Genomic DNA, 21,472 nt, shown 5'->3' on the forward strand with positions numbered 1-21,472 from the left:
CTCCTCTTTATTTTAGTAACTAGATTTTAAAACGAATTAGACATTTCTTACTCCTCCCATAGCAAGCCTTGGCCAACTTTTACCTGTCTTTATATGCATAGTTTCTTACTTAGGTTGCTCCCATGCCAATTTGAAATCTCTGTAAATAGTGGCTGGTCTTTCTCCCCCTTCCTGCTACAGTTTTGGTCTTCCTTCCTTCCTTCCTTCCTTCCTTCCTTCCTTCCTTCCTTCCTTTCTTTCTTTTTCTAAACCTGAAATTGCATGATTATAACAAGCACAGTCCATACACAACAATAATAAAAATGAAAAGTCCCTGCTGACCAGCATTGGAGAAGCATCCTCAGGCAGTTCCTGCATGCTCGTGCTCCCTCACGCTGCCTTCTCCTGCATCAGGCTCCTCTGCTCGGCAGGGCAGGGAGCAACCTTGACTGCTCCAGCGGGTCCCTGGGGGCCAAGCTCCCTTCCCAGTTGTGCCAGGTCTTTCTTTCTGCTGGTGAATAATTTTTGACAAGTTCTATGTATCCTAGCTTGCTCCTTTTAAAAAAGAAAATTATAATGTCTACCTGACTGAGGAAGACAGATTGTTATGATTGATTAATATTTCAAAAGGGCCTCATAAATCTATAATCTCTCCACAGTATTACAATTCGCTGCTATTGCTCTGTTCCCCTGGTTAGTCTCTGGATTCCCTATAGGCAGTTACTAGTCTCAATTTACAATAGAGATATATTGAAATGTACAATAAAGGAAACAGATAAAGAACATCAAATGACAGGGCTGTGGAGCTGGAAAAGTTTAGTAGCCATTTCCTATTCTGTCAATAACCTTCTTTTTTTTCTTGTAAATCAAACTTAGCACCACATATCTGACATGCATTTGATATAAGTTTCTGGTTTTGGTCTTTACTCCTGATGAGATTTTCAAAATCTCTCTCAAGGCACAGAATTCAATTTCTGTGTTGGGAGTGCTTCAGTCTTGAGCAACAGGTGGAAAATCTCTTGAAGTTCCCATCCACAGATCTATTCCTCTGCGATGTTCACGATGGGCAGCGAGATCTTGGCATTGCAAGTGTGTGGGGCATGACAGCCAGGGTATGGCTCCTTGCCTTCACAGCCCAGCAGGGCAGGAGGCAGGCATGGGGCCAGTAGACAACCAGGGGAATGGTGGGGCCACCAGGGGCAGGACTGCTCCTCAGAGCCACCTGGGCAGGTTGTGGACAGGCGCTACAGGACTGCCAGCCATGAGGTTCTCCAAGGCCAAGTGCCAAACTCTGTAGGTTGGAGGGATGAAACCCACGCAGCAGAGTGAGCTGGAGGCTGACAGGGAGGAAAACAGCTTTGCAGGAGAGGATTTGGGGGATATGGTGACAGCAGTGATGGTTGAACCAGATATATCTTGGAGGTCTTTTCCAACCTTAATGATTTTATGAACAATCCAACCTGGTGCCAGCTTGTGGAGAAGATGGAGCCAGGTCTTTTCTGAATGCCCACAGTAGAGGAAAATAGACAAAAGGTACAAGAGGGATAACTCCAGTTAGTTTTACTTGACTGGTTTGGCTTTAGAAGAGGCTGTAGAAAGAGGCTGTCTGAAGAGACTGGGGGATCTCCATCCTTGGAGATAGTCACAAGGCCCTGAACAATGTGATCTAGCCATGGAGATGGCCCTGCTCTGAGCCACAGGTGGGGCAGACAACCTCCAGAGGCCCCTTCCAACTTAAATTATGCTTTGATTCTTAGCTCAGAATAAACAAATTCTGACATTAATTATCCTGCCTTAGCTTTTTCCTATCAGCCAGTCTCGGAAGTAATTTATTGCTCCATGGGCTTTGGGCAGCTTGGAAGAGCTCTCACTTCTGGAGCAGAATGAGGGGGAGCAAACCGAGGGAGACTTGGCAGGAAGCTTGAGGCTTTCATGATTTAATTCAAAGGAAGGTGAACTTTATGTGCCTTGACCCTTATTTAAATCCTCCACTCTCATACTCTGAAGTTCACAACCTCTCCTTTTACTCTCACCGCAGTTACACCTCCTTCAGAGCCAGCGCCGGCGTGACTCACCCTGGCGGGCACTGCTGTGCAGTCATCTGCCCGAGCTGTCTCCCTGCTGCGAGAAAGCTGCAGTAAGAGAAAACTGGGAGCAAATTTAACCTTATTTTGGATTGCCCGCTGCCATCTAGGAGCGGTGAGAATTAGGAGTCCATTTTCATTTACCCGCTTCAAAGCGAAATGTGCTCTCTGCCCAAGGAAGTGTGGGGCGCAGCTGAGGATGCTGCTGCTTTTGTGCTGGAAATGTCACGAGGTTCAAAGTGCATCTAGGTGCAACGTGTGTGTGGATGAGTCAGGAGATCCTTGCTTCAAACGTGAGCTCTTCAAAGCGGCGCCTTCCTTTTCTGGTGCGTCTCGTCTCACACAGACCTCTCCTTTAAAGACCACAAAGCTGTAACAAAATGCTGAACGGCTCTTATGTGTGAGCTGAGGCTGCCATCCACTGCAAAGCAGGACTCCCCCAGGGTTTCTTGCTGCCCCAGGCAGATAAAATGTGGCTGCACATCTTTATTGTTCCCTTTGGAGGTGCTGCATGTGGCCATCCACCTTGGAGGTCTATTGCTCCTGCCAGCCCTGCCCCAGGGCTGCCTGCAGGGGCAGAAATTCGGGCGCTCATTAAAAAGAGATAAAAAACAATTAGGTTGCAGATAAAACAAGTTATCTCTGCTTGAAAGGCTTGTCAGTCCATCGCTTTCTCTGTGGTTAGAGAAGGTGTCCTGCCAAGCTCTCTGGTCCGTGCTGGTTGCTCCATCACTCTTTGCACCAGGCGTGGTCAGCACCCGAATGGGAATAAGGTCTGCATCTGAGCCTGCTCCACAACACACAGGCTTGGAGCCTGGCCTGGAGCCCTCAGACACAGCGTTTGTAATTAGTTCTGGTAATTAACCCCGCATCCCTACACCCCGTGCCACACCACCCTCCTCCCGGCTGGTCAGAATGGCACTATCTCTTGCAGCATTACTTCACAAAACACAGCCCTGTCCGCGGCTTAAACCCTGGCCTCTTTAATTAACTGACAACTTTAATCCATGTGTTACACTCTGCTTATCTGGAAACTGACTTTTACTCCTGATAAGCCGTGATCTAATTGCCCTCCAATGGGGCCCATGCCCTGCTCCACCCTGGCGGTTACCCGCTCGCTGCAGCGATAATCCCCGGCCTTGAAATGCTGCAGCGGTGACAGCGAGGGAGTCCTGGGTCCTGCTGGTATCAATATGGAGGAAACCAATGTGAGTTTGGCTAGTGGATTCTGGATTTATTTGCCTTCTGGTTTTCTACTTTTAAGGAGAAATTCAGAGTCCTCTACCTGGGAGAGTGACTGGTTGACCTTTATTTTGTTAATGTGTTTCTCAGCCATTTGCTCCTGTTCAAAAATGAGAGCTTGCAAAAAATAAAAATAAAAAAAAATAATAATAAAAAAATCCCTCCTCAGTTTGGGGGTATTTTTCTAAGTGTTTCTAAAGAGTTTTGATGCTGGAGTCACATGTAGGTTTTATCTGTCACTGGATCCTGCCAGTTTTAGCCTATTCGGCCAGCTTTCTGCTGTTGCACTGTTATGGAGATGTGCAAACCATCCTGGGTTCCAGGCATGCATGTGTTCCCTTTCACTCTTCCCTTGTGGAGCAACAAATGAGATAGCAGCTTTGTAGGGAGATCTGGAGAAAATGCGTTATCAAAGTGAGAGCTTGTCTCCATCCAGTACTGCTGGGAACTGGGAAGAGAAAGGATGGGGAATGGGGGAATGACAAAAATTCCTGGTGGCCACAATTCAGTAAAGGGGTCTCGTCACAGGGAGCTCCACAGCCAGCAGCAGTAAGAGGAGATGAAATGGCAAATGTGCAATGTGCCCATGCAGGAGAAGCAGGGAGCTGACTGAGGGGTGCACGTGAACCCTGCCCGAAGTCTCTTTGCTGGCTGAGGCCAGCAAAATGGAAAACAGCCAGCACACCCCGGTGCTTTCTGCAGCTGAAGCCTGGGCTGCTTTTCCCTCCTTCCTTATTTCCTCACCCTCAGTCCGTCCTGGTGCCCTTCCAGTCACTCAGTCTTGCAACGTCAGCAGCACGGGGATCCTGAAATGCTCCAAAGTCATTTCCGTCTTGCAGTCCCTGACACGGAGACCTCATTATCCCAGAGTCCTGAGTCTGTCTGCCCTTTCCTCGGGGATTTTATTCCTGCGGGGTCCAGATATTTTTACAATCAACACAGGCAGTGCTGTGGGAACTGGGGAAGGATGCATGTCCTCCCTACTTCCAAGGGGACCTCTGTGCAGGCAGCACACACACAACGTGGCTCTGGGCAGAAAGCTTCATTAGCATTGACACGGCTCCTAGACCTTGGGCTGCCATGCAGGGCAGAAGAGAAAGGCACAGGAGTGTGTAGATGTCACACTTGGGCAACAAAAAGGAGATATTTTGACTGCCTTTGCTGCTGGCACTCGCAGGATTCCCCCAGGCCCTTATGGCACTGACCTTCTGATGAAATTCGGTGGAATTGTGTTTACCTACTTGTACGTGGACCGAAGGAAAAGGGAAGCTATTTCATTATCAGCTTCAAAGCTATGGTGTAGCTGCACGCATAAAATACCCGTAAAAGGAAGCAGTGGCAGACTGGGATTTAATGAGAAAACCACCAGCAACCCCGGCGCAGCACTGAGCTCTTGCAAACCGCCCGCAGCAGCCCCGGCGAGGCAGCCCCAGCCCAACATTGGAGGTTTTCTGGGTTTCTCCTTCCCTCTAACTCCAGGGCAGTTTATTATTTTATTTTATTTTCACTTCTTTAATCTTACTTTAAACCAACAGGCTGAGTAAATAATGGGAAGTGTTTTTAAGCAGGAAGATAGCACATTAATTGCTGTGAAAGACTTGAGAAAAAACACCCCCCCTTCCCGCTCCCCCCTGCCCAAGGTATCTGTGACGTTGGGCGTGTAAACACAAGGAGAAAATCAACAGATAGATCAGGTTGTTTTGCTTCACGTACAACTTTATTACCAGGCCAAAAAGGAAAATGTGAAAAAATTGAGAGGAAGCCTAAACGGTTTGTTAACGTGGAAAGAGGCGGCCAAGACAGAAAACACGTCTCCTTTTATGAAAAGAACATCTTAAAAAAATCATTTTTGAGGCATTGCTGCTCGAGGCAGCCATTTGGCTCCCGGAGCTAGAATATGGGCCAGAAGTAATCAGGAATGGAGGGCAGAGGCAGCATACATAACGAGGGAGTCTGTATGTGGGCTCTTATCATTTGGAAGCTAATAGATGATGAAGGCAGCTTAATCCATGCAAATATAGAATAATGACAACCCTGACTTTGTGCGTCATAAAAATAGGGGGAATAGGAAAAAAGAGAGAGAGAGAGAGAGAGACAGAGAAGTAAAAAGCACCAGCGTTTGAATCGATGTGCGTCATTAATGGATGAGGCTGGAGAGGGAGAAATAATCAATCCCAAGGAGCGACGGCTGCGCTCCTGTGCCCACGAAAACCCGAGGGAGGGGAGAGGGAGAGGAGCAGACGTCAGAGCGAGTGCTGCACGGGGAATGAGAGCTGCTGACCACTCTGCTGCCAACCCAATTTTGCATCCCGGGTGCTGGCAGTGCTTCCTCGAGCCCAGCGCCCACCTGCCAAGCCCCACCAGCTGCCAGCCCCTGGAAGGCTCTTGTCACCGCCTCAAGGGGACACATGCCAGCCTGGCCCAATGCCAGTGGCATGGCGTGGTGGGATGGATGTCCCTCAGTTGAGCCCCAACATCGCCTGGTGGACAAAACCTTCTCTTCCCCATCGGTGGTGGAGCAAAGGCTGCGCTTTGTGGGCATCTGGTGAAAAGGCAGCGAGTGAAGCCCTGCCATGGTAACGGTGAGATTAATTAATAACCATTGGAACAACTTAAGAGGGGTTTTTGCAGACTTAGTCATCACTAGAAAATTTTATTTGGCCATTGGATACTCTCTTAGCATTGTCTATGAAACGATACATCTGGTGGGCAGGAGGTTGCAGAGTCCTCACCAATGTGGCAAGCTTCTGACCACCAGAGGTGCAAGGACACATGGCCATCCACCTCCAGTGCCACCAGCCAGTGACAAAACATCAGATCCGTCCCCGCATCCACAGAGGGGACGGAGGTGTAGCTTCAAACCCCAAAGCTGCTGGTTTTTACGGAGAAAGCTTCCAGTGCAACCTGGCGTCACCTCATCCTTGGCCTACTCCTTACCCCCTCGGTTCTTAGCAACCCACTCCTCCGCTAATTAGCAGAGAGGGGGCTGGATAATTCAGTATGCTTGGAGGCCAGCGAGATGAGATCCGAGACATTTTTCTTGTCTGGAATCTCTGCTATTTTTATCAAAATATACACTGAGTTAGTCAGGTCAGATCTATTTTTGGTAGCCTCCCTGTTGCACTTTATACCACTTTCTATTAAACTCCACATCTTCCATTATTCCTCCCTCCAGAATTAGTCAAATGCCTGTCATACCTCTGGGGTTAAGCTCACAGACTGATTATTGCCTGGGTTAGTTTCCCACCTCCCACCCCCTGCACACAGTCCTCGCTGTCCTCCGGTGCCGTGGCCCTGCCTACACAGGGCTGTTACCTCGCTGCCCTGCAGGTGACTCAATTGCCCATTTTCCTAAGATTTGGGGACGGAGTTTACCGCCCAGCTGAACGCATGGGTCTCCTGTGCTTCCCCCTGAGGTGCCAGTGCCCCCCGTACTGGCAATCCCATTACGCTTGGTGTCTTTGCCCCCGTCCCACCACATAACCCATGCCCAGGCCCTGTCATCTCCATACCTCACCCATGCCCTGCTGTAACGAGGCCTTCTCACCAGGATCTCGCCCAGGACACCATCACCCTACTTGTCTGCAGCCTCTCTGCCTTCCCCTGGTGAACACACTCGAATGGACTGAAGCTCTGCCAGGTTGTTTGTGTCGAACCGGTACACACTGTTAATAACCACGTTCTTAATTAACATCTCACCCGGTGTTCCTGAGCCTGCGAGAAGGTTCACCGGGCTGGGCAGTCACACTGGCATCCTTCCTAGGGCTGTGTGCAAGGTATAGATTTCTTTTTTTTAGATTCTAAGATAACACGCTTTAAAGAGAGATTACGTACTTTCTTATCAGTTTAACTTTTGCATTTTTGACTCCTTTGCAACACTTAGATGTGTGCCACTTTTTTTCACGGGTGCAATTTACAGAAGCAACAGGGTATCCAGCTCCTGAAGGACACTTTCAAAAGTTTGGGTCCTCACAACTTGTTATTCAATGCATTGGTTTGGGCACCTCAAAGCCTGGCAATGCCTCAGCCTCTTTTAGCCTTAAAATCAGGTATCTGGTGTGCAAATATTTCTCCAAATATCCTCTGCAACAACTCAAAGAGATCCTTTTCTCCGCAGCATCCTCAGCCTTTTAAATTACTCTGTCAGCTAATTTATAGACCAGTAGTTCAGCAACCTTCTGGCAAGCTTCGTGCTTCCCTATTGCCCGAAATGATCTTGTTTGCTTTCACATCTTCAGCAATTGCATGTCATGGCCCCTTCTTGGCGTCACTGTTTTTAGATACCATATCTCACGTGATGCTGTCCATGCCCCTCTCCCTTGGCAGCAGTCACTGTGGGCCGCTGGTTTCAGAAGGCAGCATTTTTTGGCTCAGACTTCCTTATGGCCCTTCCAGGGTTTCAGGAGGTGTTAGTTATCACAGGTGGCACGTAATGAAAGCCGAGGTGAGGCGAGTCCTGGTGGCGCCGGGAGCGCACCTGGAGGCTTTAATGCTGGTCGTTCCTACTGGACTTTGCTAGCAAGAAAGATTGCATCACCTGCCCCATCACGCTACCGTGACTTCAAAGGCCATGGCAATTAAACTGAAGATAAAATCTGCTATACAAACCCAGCTGCATTCACTTGCACTGCAAAAACACCTTCCTGCAATGCTCCCTGACACCGTCTCTGGATGTCCAGCAGCCTGGCTGCTCTGCTTGTGGATGGCCAGCAGGCAGCTGGGGACGTGCAGGTGGCCCTTACTTACTTCTTACTCTTTTCCCCTCCTCTTATAACAAGGGACTTTTGGTCTCTCTTCCCTGGTGCTGAAAGTGGCTCCGTGTGCTGGTAGAGGTTTGAGGCATTTGGGTTTCCTAAAAGAAAAATGTGGTGTCCTGCAGCGGGACAAAATGCTGCTCAGGAAGGCAGTCTGGCCCTGTGGGAGGGATGTCACTCGTCCAACCTCCTGCACCAGCTGTGTCCTACAACATGGGCTCCAAGCTCTTGGGCACCCTGCTGGGACAGCCAAAACTCCCCAGTCTGGCTCTCTAAAACACAGCCTCTGAATAACCCATCCAGGTTTTCAGGTCAGTCACAGTTCACACTCAGCCAGAGCATTTGGAAATATACTTCCACTTCACCAGATGCAATTGGCCAGGCTGAAGAGTTCAGGACGGCTGCCTCCTCTTCACCCTCGGGCTTGTGGCCCAAGTGCTTTAATTTCCAAGCTTTTTGGCAGGCTTAACTGGGTCTCCTGCTTATTTGCTCTTGACAGTGGGAGCAGTGACCCCATCATGGGGGATTTTTGGTCCTGTTATAAATGGCTCAGGATTCAAATTAGGATTAAATAAAAAAATAGGATTTATTGAAAGAATATAAAGGAATAGAGGTAAACAAACAGCGCTGGGTGTACCGGGAGTCTCCGCTCCACCAGGACGCACACCAGTTACATCAAGCAGCTGATTTTTATGCTCCTAGACTAATACATATTCATTACTACTTCTAAAAAAAATAGATTATTAAAATTAGCTTCCGGGGTGCAGTCCCTCCTACTGGAGCATGCGCAGTCTCCTCTGGGGTCTCTTCTGGGGGTCTCTAGGGGTCTTTCATGCTGAAGGCTCATAGTCTTCCTCTCCACCTTTGTACTTACTGGGCACCATACCAAGTTTACGGAACATCTTCTTCAAGTCTTGTCTCCCAGCCGCCCTTCAGCTTCTTTCTCCTTCCTCTTTATCTCTTGGCCCCCCCTAACCAGATACCAAAGATCCACATAGTATCCCATAACAGTCACTAGTTGTTATCAGTTGTTCTGAAACTCCCAGACACACGAGTAATTAAAACATTCTTCCCCAGCCATTCACAGACACATCTATAGCAGTGTTAGAAATAGAAGTCCGGAATAACAAAAGCAAACAGGTTCATAAATTTAAGAAGTGATAACTTGACTAGAATGAGGGGGAGACTGGGACACACTGCATCTGTGGTTCAAGAATTAAATTGCCAGTGCAGGGCCCAGAGGCAGACAGGATTCAAACAGAATTGTTCTTTATGGACACGAATTGTTAAAACATTCCTCACAGTCCAAAGTCCCACGTGAACTTCTCTGGTATTTGCACATGGGGCTGAATGTGCCGTGTGTGGCCTGTCTGTGCTCCTCCGAGGGAACAGCTAAAGCCTGATAGAAAGAGACAGAGAGAAATCCTATTACAGTTTCACCCGTCTAATCTGCAAAAGCAGAGCAGGAACAATTTTTAATTTTATAAGCACCCACTTTTAACCTTATTCAGTGATATTGCCCTTTTCCACAATCAAATATTAAACTATCTTCAGCTTAACACCTTATTACACAAAGCTTCTTAGAAACAGAAATAAAATAAATAATCTCACACAAAGGAGTGCCAAACCAAAAGGGCCTGTGAACGCATGGCTGATTCAAAGCCAAAGGGATTTCAGATGTAAGGTATGCACATTTATGAAGCTATTACTCATCCTCCTCAGAAAACGCTCTCAGTTAAAATTTTAATCCAGCTGAGGTGTTTGCTTGAGGGGGGCTTTCCCTGCGAGGTGACAGAGAGAATTTTCCTCTGATTTCAGCCAGTCGGGAGTCCTCCTGTTACAAACTGCGATGTTCATCTTCTCACCCTAACTTTGCAACATTTTCATTTTGTTGAATATTTACCCTCTGTTGTTGTTGTTTTTTTTTTTTTTTTTCAGGCTTCTGATAAGAATTTTCCTTTTAGAAAGGCAATTAATCCGAAACAAAGAGCTGAGCCCTCCTGTAAGCTCCAGAAGAGATCAGACCACTTTTGCATATCACTCTAGAGATTATAAGAGCTCTGGGAGCTTTTTGGGGAGTTACTTGTTGGACATCATAACAAGACTTTGGCTGGGGCTCTGGTCCTCCACATAGGCCGGCCCACTCTTGTATTCAGTGATGTAGCCAAACAAATTGCCCAGAAGAGGCAGAGTCTCCCTGAAGGTTTCGGGGGGTTGGACTAGATGACCTCCGTGGGTCCCATTCTGCCACTCATTGTCCTTATGTGGTTTATCTTTAGCCACTCCTTCATGGACAGAAATGCTGTAGCCCAAGGGAAGGGTTTGGCAGGGGTACTGATTGCTTCTGGCATTACACAGGTGGGCAGTAGCTCTGCCTTTTTAAGATGACAGGTGGGGATACCGACATCAGTGCCTTTAGCTTACATCATTTTGCAGAGAAGTCATCCGAAACCGCTATCACTTTTTACACAGCCCTGAAATATGGAGCCATAGATCCCTGTTCTGCCTCCTATGATGCTCCTTGCATCGTGCACCTCCCTGTGATGGTATATCAGCATGGGGAAGGGTTGGCAAGGAGATAACTTGTGTACCGTGCACTCTGGTGATTGCCATGAGATACTCAGGAGCCAGCGCACACGTGCCCTCTGCAAGAATCAAGTTTCATCATGGAAACTTCATGGTTGTTGTTGCTTTTAAATAATCCTCAACTGGGTCAGTCCTCCCTTTCTCCCCATCTGTTTCGTATCTGTGGTGAAGAAATGGAAATGTTGTGCTGGAGGAGGGGAGGAAGGCTCGTACCTTGCTCCTCACTGATGAGCCCAGCATACTCCAAACCCTGGGCTTTGCCTTCACTTCACCTTCACCATTAGGTGTTTTTTTTTGTTGTTGTTTTGTTTTTTTTTGTTGTTGTTGTTGTTGTTGTTTTTAACCTTCTTGTGTAAATTTGTTAACATCACTTTTCCATCTGACCCACTTAAAGACCTGCGTCACTGCTGATGTTTCAGCACTGAGCAATCTTTTCTCTTTTTCTCCCCCTTCTGCACTTCACTGTGCGTATCCCATCCGGGGGGGGCAAGCACGCAGGGCTCCCGGCTGAACCTTTGCGTGCGTGGGGATCTCTATTTATAAGTTCAATGCCTGAGCAGGCTCAGCTTCACAGGAATTGTCTAGAAGGAGCCGTGCCACGTTTGTGTCAACACCTGACGGGGCCCTTCCCACCTCTGGAGCCCGGCGTGGTGAGGGGATGCTGCTGGTGCAACGCCTGCTCCGCGCCGTCAAGCAACACGGCTTTTTTTAGGCTGACAACCTGTAATGCTGCTGGTGCCGGGGAGAAGTGATGAAGGTAGCGTTGCACATCGCCAGGCAGGAACCGCTTCTCTTAGGAGAACTTGGAAAAAAAAAAAAAAAGAAAGAAAAAAGAGGAGGGGAAAAAAAAAGCACAAAGCAGAGTGCGCAATTGTTAGCAGCGATGACGTCCGTGGTCACATAATCTCTCCTGAGCTACGTTTTGAGCAGGATTGGGTGGCAGCGTTTAAGGGAAAGGAAGAACCAGCCCCTGAAGGGATGCTGGAGTCCTCCTAACACAGCCCGTCGTCCTCCAGGCTGGAGGAGTACTCTGCAAATTGCACAGGCAGTAGCTGGCTGTAAAAGACGACCACCAAATATGCATTTTTCTGTGGGGAAAAATGATGCTGCCAGCGAGGGGACCATAGCAGGAGAGGGCCCCCAAATCCACCGTGTTTCCCTGGCTCCAGACCTTGCTCAGCTTGCACGGAGAAGGCAGCAGGCAGGATGAGGGCTTGTCTCTTGCTGCCAGCTCGGAAACATGCCCCAGGCTCTGGCAGGTGACCTGGGATCCTTCCATCCCCAGCGCTGTCACCTGTAATGGGGAGCAGCTGGCCACGTTAGACCCTCCGGCTGTGCCAAGAGCAGGCTGGCTGCCCCTGCCCAGGCCTGCAGCGCTCCTTCCTGCTCTGCCAGGGGACGCCACCCCTCCGTGAGGCAGCTCAGAGAGCTGGCAGGACTTCCTTGTGCAAGTTTTGGGGGTTTTGGTGGCTTTGTTCTCGTTGGATTGACTTTCTGGAGCTCTGTAATATGGTGTGTAGGGGCATTATGCAGTGTAGGCCTGGCAGGAGCTGGGGGCGGTGCGTTGCAGCGTGGGGACGTGTCTTGGAGAGGCTTTGTGTGAGGACTAATGGTTTTATTTTTTGTGGATACTTTGTGTGGTGAAGCCTCTGTGGGGCTCAGTGCCAGCGGAGGGACCTCCCAGCTGCACCTTCCCTTGCTCCTGCGCCAAGCCGCAGCCCCAGGGGTCAGCAAGCCCTCCTCACCTCAGCCAGGACCATCTCCTCGTGTACCTGCACTCTCCTCGCCTGGCAGACCATGCCAGGTCCTACAACTCCTTTCCAAACCACTGTCAATTTGTTTGGAAGTCAAACGACTTTGGTACAGATTTTTTATTTTTTTTCCACAGCCAGTGTTTTATTCCTGCCAGTAATCTGCTTGCAGGAGAAAGGGCGACAGAAAAAGGCCCTGAGCTCAGACTCCTCCACGTCATGAAATCATCAGGGAGAGACTCTTTGCTGCTGTATTATGAACCGGGTATGTGCTGCATCCTGCCAGAGAAACCGCCTGCCAGGGAACAGTCAGGAGGGTCTGAAAATTCATTGCTCAGGCAGGGGAAAAAGGGTCATTGGTTTGCTGTTGGTTTGTTTGGTTGGTTGGGTTTTGGTTTTGGAATAGGGCATTTTAACAAATGGGTTTGCAGCCCCAAATGCTGGGTGTCCTCATGCCTCCTAGCTGCCATGCCCTTTCTTTGATCCTCCTTCAGGGCCCTTCAGTGTTTGAGGTCAGAGGAGAAGCGCTGATCAGCTTGGTTTGGGCTCAGGTGCAGGAGCAAAGTTGCAGAGGGAGACTGCAGACGATTGATCCAGTGAGATCTGAATGAACGTGCTATTTGATCTGTAATTATATAGCAGATGAGGCTCCGCAGGGCAGGCAGAGTCAGCATGGGGAATCGGATGTGATGTGCTTTTTTCCTGCTCCTGTAAATTAGCTGCAAGTGCACCTTTACCTCTCATCTTACCGTGCTCCCTATCAGACATCTCTGCCTCCAGCTCGGTGAGCAGAAGAGGAGTACTGAGCACAGGGAAACAGAAAAAGAAGAAGACAAATGTTGCTGCATCCCCTTTGGCGCCCTTTTCAAGTGCAGTTACGAAAACCATTCTGCTCCCTTTCTGGCAAGACTTCACTGGGCAGCATTAGCTGTGTGCTGCAGTGGTACTTTATAAGGCTGCAATTTAATTTGGGAGTTAATTTATGCAAGTGATGCATCTCTCCCTCTCTTCCACGGGCAGGCAGCTGTTGGGCACGCTCCCCGCGCAGCACAGCAGTGGCTGCCGAGATCAGATGGAGAGGGAGCTCCGCAGGAGATAACAGAGAAAACCACAGAGTGAGTCTTCTTGGAGGATGTTTCTGGGCACAGGAAGGAGGAGAAAGTAGTTGGGAACAGCCAGCACGGATCAGCTGAGGGTAAACCATGCCAGATCAACCTGGCTGCCCGTGGTGTTAAAAATCCTGAGGGAGGAGTCAGCTCCTCCATGGCACTCAAGGCCAGGCTGGATGGGGCTTTGGGCAGCCTGGGCTGGTGGGAGGTGTCCCTGCCCATGGCAGGGGGGTGGGTCCAGGTGGGCTTTGAGGTCCCTTCCACCCCAACCCATCTATGATTCTCTGATTGTGTGATAAATGCATGCTTCCAAAGGGTTTGAGTTTCACAGCACCTTGGGAGCAGTGACGCTGTCTGATTTGGCCGGGAGGCTTAACAGGCAGAGAGCTTGTCAACGAGCAATAACAGCTCCGCCAGAAAATCTAGGGCAGCGTCTCACCTTACCGGGGACGAGTGCTCGGCTGGTTGCAGACACATGAGACTGCAGCTCTCGGACACTCCAGAAAGCCTGGGAGCTGGGATTTCAAAGGAGATACAGCCCTATTGGCTTTCGGGCCAAATTTTCCATGAAAAAGATAAATCCAAAAATAAAAAAAAAAAAATCAGACATAAAACAACAACAACAAAATAATAATAATAATGTATTTCCCCCAGCTAATTGCATACTTCAAGATCAGAAGTCCTGTGCTTAGGCACAAAATAAGCTCCCCGCAGATTTTTCAAAGCTTGGCATTCTCCCGGGAAACAACACTTTTTTGGGGGGACCACTGCAGCCGGTTTCCCATGAGGAGGAAGGTTTGTTTGTACATGGCTGCGGTCCTTTGTACCGGCCCTTAATTACCGCATGCTAATAGGCTAAAGAAGGTCTTCATTTTCAGAGGATGAATATGGATGCTTTCGCATTCACCGCTGTGCGTTATTTGCACGGCGTCTGCAGAGGTTTCCGTGCCCTCGTGGTGATAAATCAGCGAGCACTAATTGCTGGGGCTTGCTCTGAGGGCCCTGGACTCAGCTGGACTCATACCATCGAATTTGTGAAGGCAGGGTCCAGTCCAAGAAGGCCGCTGAATTAGGCTGTAGTGAAAAATTCTTGAAACTTGCGCAGTTTGGCACCGAAATGCAGCATCAGCTAGGGTTTCGCAGGCAGCTTTGACAGCTTTCAGGGGTCTTCCAGGGCTCAAGGCTCCTCTGCATGTCTCCAGTAGCAGCATTGGGGCAAAAAAGCTGAAAGCATGTTGCAGAAAAGCCAGCCTTGCTTTTCTGGCATCGTGCCATTTAGTATATCTAGCATTTGGCTCGTACAGTTGCTGTCTCGGACGTATCTGCAGGAAGGATGCCTTTTGGATCTTCTTCTCTTGGCTCAGAACTTTCTCAGCAGAATTTCCCAAGATCCCAAATTAATCTTGGTTAGGGGGGAAATGAGGACCTTTTCTCTACGCTGTGTCCATCCGTGGACGTGGGCAGTGTGTTTCCTTGAGCAGAGCACTGAAAGCACTTCCCCGACAGATGCACCAAAACCTCTCGTTTTGGCAAAGATGGGTCTGGCCGAGCAGCCAGGCAATTCCTGGTGATCAGCAGCACGGGGTGAGGGATGGGGTCGGTGCTGGAAGGTGAGCATTCCCCACGCCCTGAGAGCACAGCCAGGGTGGCTGCGCTGGGGACACGCATTCCCAGCCGGCTGGGATCATTATAGCATGGATTATTATCTATAACCACCTCCTGCCATCTCCCATCCCCCTGGGCTCAGGAACAAGCCCCGTGTTTAAAGCAGGAGTGCCTGCAGTGGCAGGGGGGACCCTGAAATGCAAACCCTGCTCCTGTCAGCCCCTCTGCATCCCCCCCTGATGTGTCAGCACGGAGCAGTGCTGGGGGCTGGGAGCAAGGCACACAAAATGCTGCTGTCCTGCTGCACACACAAACCAGCGAGCAATTTGCATAACTGGGGCGATGCTGATGTCACGCTCAGCATCTCCTCCGGGTGCACGGCGAGCTCGAAAGGATCCTCCTAGAGCTCCGTGGCTTTTTGGTAAGCTCTTTTTTTTTTTTTTTTTCTGTCTCGCCTGCGCCGATTCCTCCGCAGAGATTTCCCTTTTGTGTTACAGTTCTTCCTCCTCTCGATTCAAAGTGTGTTTACCGCATCTCATTGCATCTCGAGCTGCTCCTCAGCTGGGATGCAGGGAAGCATTTTTGTGCAGGGCACCATCTCTCCTTCCCCGTTCCCAGCTTTGAGGAGCTCACCCGGAGCCTCTTTGCTTTACGAATTGCTCCAGCCCAACTCCTTTCGGTTTGCATAGATATATTTATTCTGATTGCTTTTAACGCTGGTTGCCTTTGCCGTGTCTGTCACAAGGACCAGGCAGCTTCACCAAGCTCTTAGCTCGTCCTCTGCGCTGAGCAGTGACTCATCTGTTCTGCAGGCTGCCTGCCTGGCAGCCCGCTGCTGTCCTGGAGCACGGTCCAGCAAGGGATGCCTGAGAGCTTGCAGCTGTGGACGCACGCGATGCGCAGCGGAGAGGGGGAGGCTCCCAGCTCCTGTCATCTTGCATCGCCCTGTCCCTTCACTTCTGACTGGTGACAGGAGAAAGGGTTCGGAGGAGGGAAGTCTCGACAGGGGGGATGGTGGCTTTGCATGCAGAGGCAAGCCAGTGCTGTGGCTGAGCTCAGCTGCCAGTAATGTGAACCCAAAGAGATAAATGGGAGATAAATAGTCCTACTCCAGGACTTGAGGGTCCCTGGCATACCCTGGGTCCAGCAGCAGCGGGCAGGATGAGAGGAGGAGGATGGCCAACAGCAGTCTGATCAGGGCTGGTCCAAACTCTGGGGTGATGGCTGGAAGGAGGGTGCTTAGCCTGCTTTGTAGACACGTGCTGTCTAGCACCTGGGCTGAGATAATGAAGCAGGGCCCCTGAAGGCTGTGCTGTTTGTTATTCAGACCCCTCCGGCGGGATTATAGCACGTGGCAATATTTTTTTTCGGCGTGTGATAGGATTTTCTTCCTGAATTTCATGCTGAGCTTGAGCTCGCTAATCTCCCACTCGGAGCACGACAGAGGACTCCTCATATCACGGGCTCAAAGTTTTAATCCCGCTCCCAGACACGGCCACGCGGTGCCCACTCGTGATGCTCCTCTTATCGTTCGGAGGCTCCGTGGCTCCCTGCGTCCCCCTCACCCTCCCCTCGCCGTCCCGAGGCCCCTGACATCAGCAGATGTCGGCACAAAGCGGCTCAGGAGGCGGCACGAAAGGATGAAGGAGCAAAGCCGAAAATTGAATTAGTGCTTGCTTATTAGACGGGCAGCTGGCGATGCCGGGGGGCGGCCACGTGTGAAGCCCTGGGACGTGTGGGGCAGGCTCCTGCACCCCAAACCTGCCCAGACCTGAAATCTCAGGGGCTGAGGTGATGCTCTCGGTGTCCCCACACCTCCCCTGCCTGCGAGCAGTTGCTCACGGTGCTGTCAGCAGGTTTATTAGCCTCTGAGTGTGTGAGCTAATTGCATTACTAAGCACGGGCAAAGCCAGGCATCGGGCAGCAGAGCTGACAAAGTGACGCAGAGGGGTCGGGTGGGCTCGCACGTAGGTGCTGGCTGTTAATTTGAGGGGTTTCTTCTTCCTTCAAAGGGCATGAAGATCTCCTTCCTTGCTCGTTGCCTGCTCACCCTCCTTGCAGGTGGTTTGCATGGGGCCCTCCCAGAGGCAGACTGCAGCCTCAGCCACACATCGCTCCTGCCTTTGGGCCCTGTGGTGGTGCCGGTTTTGAAAGTCCCAATTTTCCCTAAAATGCCGATTTTCTTTGGGCTGAGATAGCACAAATCTACCTCCAGTTTCATTTGTTTCATCGGGTTGGTGATGGGACTCAGCAGGTCAAGTTGGTGGTTGGACTTGGTGGTCTTGCAGGTCTCTTCCAACCTTAATGCTTCTGTGATTGGGTTTTATCTGTCGAGCTCAGCCCCCCGTCACTCCAAAGAGAGCACTGCGGCTAGCAAGCACTGCTGCAGCTCAGTTATACGGGTATTAACATTTACTCTGCTGTGACACTCACAGCTAGAAGCGATGAGGGATTTTTATATTTTATTTTTTTGCTGCACCAGCAAACGTGCTCTGGCCCCAATCAGCCGGAGACAGCTCTGCTACGCACTGGTCTGACAGGCAGGGAGCTTCTGGCATCTCTGAGAAAACCCAGCCGGGCAGCCAATTATTTCTCATTACAGTCAGATTTGGTACCTGACTCGAGTGGTGCCTCAGGTGGACTCAAATGGTCAGAAGTAGCCCAGAATCACACCTCACATGCCTATTTATTGGGATGTGGCACGGGACTAGAGGGCAAAACAGCTCCCACCACACCTACATCTAACATACCTGTCCCCTGCTTCGTGTCTTGCCTTTGACTCTTGAAAAACTGAATGATAAAAACTGATGATAAACTGAAACCCCAGAGCAAATCTTTGTCCTTGCGTTTGCCTGGATGAGCTAGAAAAGCACCTTTCTTTTCAAAAGACGGTGCTGCTAAAGACTCAGCTGCGGCTGTGGGCTGCAGTTGGCTTCTTTGTTTCCCACAAATGCAATCTATCGCCCATGCCTCGCGTTCCCTGTTTCCAGTATATTACGGGACTTTATCAGCTAAGCTTTTATGTCAGGGGCTTTATCAGCTAAGCTTTTATTTCAGCTGGGGAATAAAGGTTAAAAAGACCAACCCCGAGCGTATCTGTGAATGGAGCTTGCATAATCCGGCAGCGCCGGGGCTCTGCTGACGCAACCGGCTGGGGAAAATGACCGAGGTGCCCGCTGAGGGCCGGCGGTGACTAACCCTCCTCAGCAGCATCCCGGCTCCTGCCGGAGCTGCTGCCGAGGCTGCGGGCTAAAATAGACCCGAAGGCAAGCTGGCTGGGAACAGCAAGGGTTTCTTTATTTGTTTTTGTAAGGAGCGCTCTGTGCTGATCGCCTGCGGGCTCCTTGTGCGCCTCTGTAGGAATCAGGGAAATAAACAAACCTGGAAGCGACCGCCTGCACTTCAAATCCTCTTGCTGGCATTTATCAGCCCCAGGCACGGTCCTCACGTGGGTCCTGAGGGCAGCTGGGACCCAGATGGGAGCCACGGGCCCACTGGGGACACCGGGTGCTGCCCAAGGCCACGCAGCAGCCCCTGTCTGTAAGCCCTGGTGGGGTGCCCCGGGTGAGAAGAGCCAGAGCAAAGCCCCCGTGAAAGCCCCTGGAGCCTCCCCAGGGCCAGGTGTTCAGGGCTTGACCCTCTGTTTAATCCTGGGATGATCCCTGCCGTGTTGTGTGGGACGGGCTGCCTGCCTGGCGCTGGCAGATGCTTTTCCAGCCTTGTCCTGTGGCCTCCACGTTCAGTGATGCTTCCCACGAGGCCGACAGGAGAAGCCAAGGAGAGGTTAGTCCTTGACCTCGAGCTCCTCCAGCACCGGGGCAGGGGTGTCCTTGCTCCGTGCTGGCCCCCCAGGCAGAGATAAGGCACATCTCAGCCCCTGCCCCTCGCAAGGGGCCGTGCCTGCCCCTGTCACTCTGTGACTCCAGAGTGGGGACAGAGATCTCATGACGGCTCTGCTGTCACCTCTGATCTCTGCAGAGACATGGCTGCAGGTGGCTCTGGTGATTATCAGGGTTATTTTAAAACACAACAAGAGGCAGCGGGCACAAAGTGGAACCCATGAGGCTCCCTCTGAGCAGCAGGCAGCACTTCTGTGCTGTGCGGGTGAGGAGCCCTGGCACAGGCTGCCCAGAGAGCTGTGGGGGCTCCTCCTTGGGATCTCCAAAAGCTGCCTGGGCACAGCCCTGGGCAGCCTGCTCTGGGTGGCCCTGCTTGGGCAGGGCTTGGAGCAGGTGGCTTCCAGGGGTCCCTTCCCACCTCAGCCATCCCGTGATGCTGTTATTTATTTTTTTTTCAGAAGATAAAAAAGATGAAGAAATTCACAGAAGCAAAACCAGTCAGACCACAGCTCAGCTTCCCCACATGCCCTGGCTTGCACCTCTCTAAGGTTTGTAGGAGGCTGTGTCCAGCTCCCACTGGGACTGGCAGCACCGGGCCGCAGCCGTGTGCTGAGGGCAGCAGGGCTTTCTCCTTGTGCTACGCTACTGAAGTGTCATCTGCAGCCGAACTCCCACTTTCCACCAAGCCCTGTGCACAAACTATGTTCCTGCCACAGTGTGTACAGAAGCGATAGCTGTGTTTATAGAGTACTGGCTGCTGCAAATGTACCCCTGCAGGCTTTAAATGCTGCTGTTAGCCCGTGCCGGGTTTGCTGGTGATTGCTCCAACCATTGCTAAATGAATGAAATTCATTCATCCATTGCTGGAAATGAATGAAGGTGCGCATCAAATGTTGCTCCCGATGAAATGTGCCTTTTTCCCGGGGGGCAGATCAGGGGGTGCCCTGGGAGGTGCTCTTCAGGTGAACCCCACCAAAACCACGTTGTCCCCACCACATCCGTGCCAGCCCAGGGATGCTGTGCCCATGCAGAAAGCACACAGACGCGTGCCAAACCCTTACTGCCTGCCATACAGAGTCAATATACACACAGCAAACACCCCCAAGCACGATGCACACCATATCTCAGCAAAACGGTGATTAAAAAGTAGCTTTGCCGGTGTTTTGTGGTAGTGAGCAACACCAGCTTGTGCTGTGTTTTGCAACAGGCTCAGAAAGGTGCAATCGCGTGAAGGCAGCGTGGGAAGTCCCCGTCGCGGTGCCATTCGGCGGCTGAGTTATGGTTTAATTGCTGAGATAACTTTTTCACATGAAACTGAAGTAGGTATAGCTGAAAAGTGGAAGCCAGAGAAGCTGCCTCTTCCCTATTTATGACTGAGAAATGGTTCAGGACAAGAAAAATGGTGTGAAGTGGTGTGGGGGCCCTTTAGGGCATGGGATTTGAGCTGGCTCAATGGAGAAGGAGAGATTTGTTCGGTGTATGAGTGCAGCTGCACTTCCCTCTGCACTGAAAAAGCTCTGCAATTGCCCCCATAAAACAGGTAGAAAGAAATTTCCGTATATTTACCATACGTAACACCATTCCTTGTGCACCTCAGGTGTGTTTCTGTGCAGCCTGCAAATTATCATCCCTTCTCAGGGTGTCGTACACCAAGCTGAAGTATGACCTATTTTGCGCAGGGGGTTTGTATTAGGACGTATATTCTGTAAAAGCAAAAAATGTCACAAGTGTGTTTCTTCTTTTCTCTTTATTTTTATGGATCTGACTCATCCTGGGGGCAATGCCATGAGACTCAAGGAGATGAGGTTTGTGAGGAGGTCACACTCCATCCTTCTCTCAAGCAAGCGGCGTTTACCACCGCAGCTGAGAAAAGCAGCAGGTGTGTTTCTTCACCCAGCTGCACCTCTGGGGAATGTTTCACATGGGCAGGCCAAGCATGAAGAACAACCCTTAGGGTGCCCCCACCCCTGCCAGCACCCACGTGTTTTGCTGGAGGGTTTGTGCACTGTGCTGCGCATGGTGGGTTGCTCACGGGCTGCAAGTGGCAGTCACCTTAGTGACTGTGGGACATATCCAGCTTGCAGCTTGAAAAAGCTCAAGCGATCTCTCAGCTGCCCACAGAGGAAAACCAGAGAGCAACTGGCTCTAAATAACTCCAGAACAAGCTCAGGAGGGCCAGAAGAGAACTGAAGGGGTGACACCGAGTTCATTTCCCACATTCAAATACACAAGCACACTCTGACATAAAAAGTTTTAAATCTGAAATGGGGAGGAGAAGGAAGACTTTTTTCTCCCCCCACTTAAGGTTTTAAAGACACCTCCGTGGTGAAAACCAAAGGAGTTTTAAGTGTGGGAGAAAATAAATGTAATATTGCAAAAAACATCTGAACTGTAGGAATATTACGCACATAAAAATACAGCCCAAGCCTGTAAAACTTTAACAGTGGTGGTATTAAACATGCAGAGAGGACCAACAGAGAGCAACGGGAGAGCAGTAAAGGAAAGAAGAAGCTGGCAGACGGA

The 21,472-nt window shown here is 50.5% G+C and overlaps 2 long non-coding RNA genes across 2 annotated transcripts in view; one reads left to right on the plus strand and one right to left on the minus strand.

The window, feature by feature from the left end:
• Positions 1–5,003: 5,003 nt before the first annotated feature.
• Positions 5,004–6,940, minus strand: LOC311437656. The gene is made up of 2 exons (XR_014693610.1): positions 6,818–6,940; positions 5,004–5,873 (listed from the first exon to the last, which is right to left on the minus strand). It is a non-coding gene; the product is annotated as an uncharacterized lncRNA (long non-coding RNA).
• An 8,453-nt stretch (positions 6,941–15,393) lies between these two features.
• Positions 15,394–21,472, plus strand: part of LOC311437665 — a 28,376-nt gene continuing 22,297 nt past the window's right edge. Inside the window, exon 1 of the long non-coding RNA XR_014693614.1 lies at positions 15,394–15,531. This is a non-coding gene — a long non-coding RNA (uncharacterized lncRNA). The remainder of the gene's footprint in view (positions 15,532–21,472) is intronic.

This window comes from Aythya ferina, assembly GCF_964211825.1.
Source record: "Aythya ferina genome assembly, chromosome: 1".
In the NCBI taxonomy this organism is placed as follows: domain Eukaryota; kingdom Metazoa; phylum Chordata; class Aves; order Anseriformes; family Anatidae; genus Aythya; species Aythya ferina.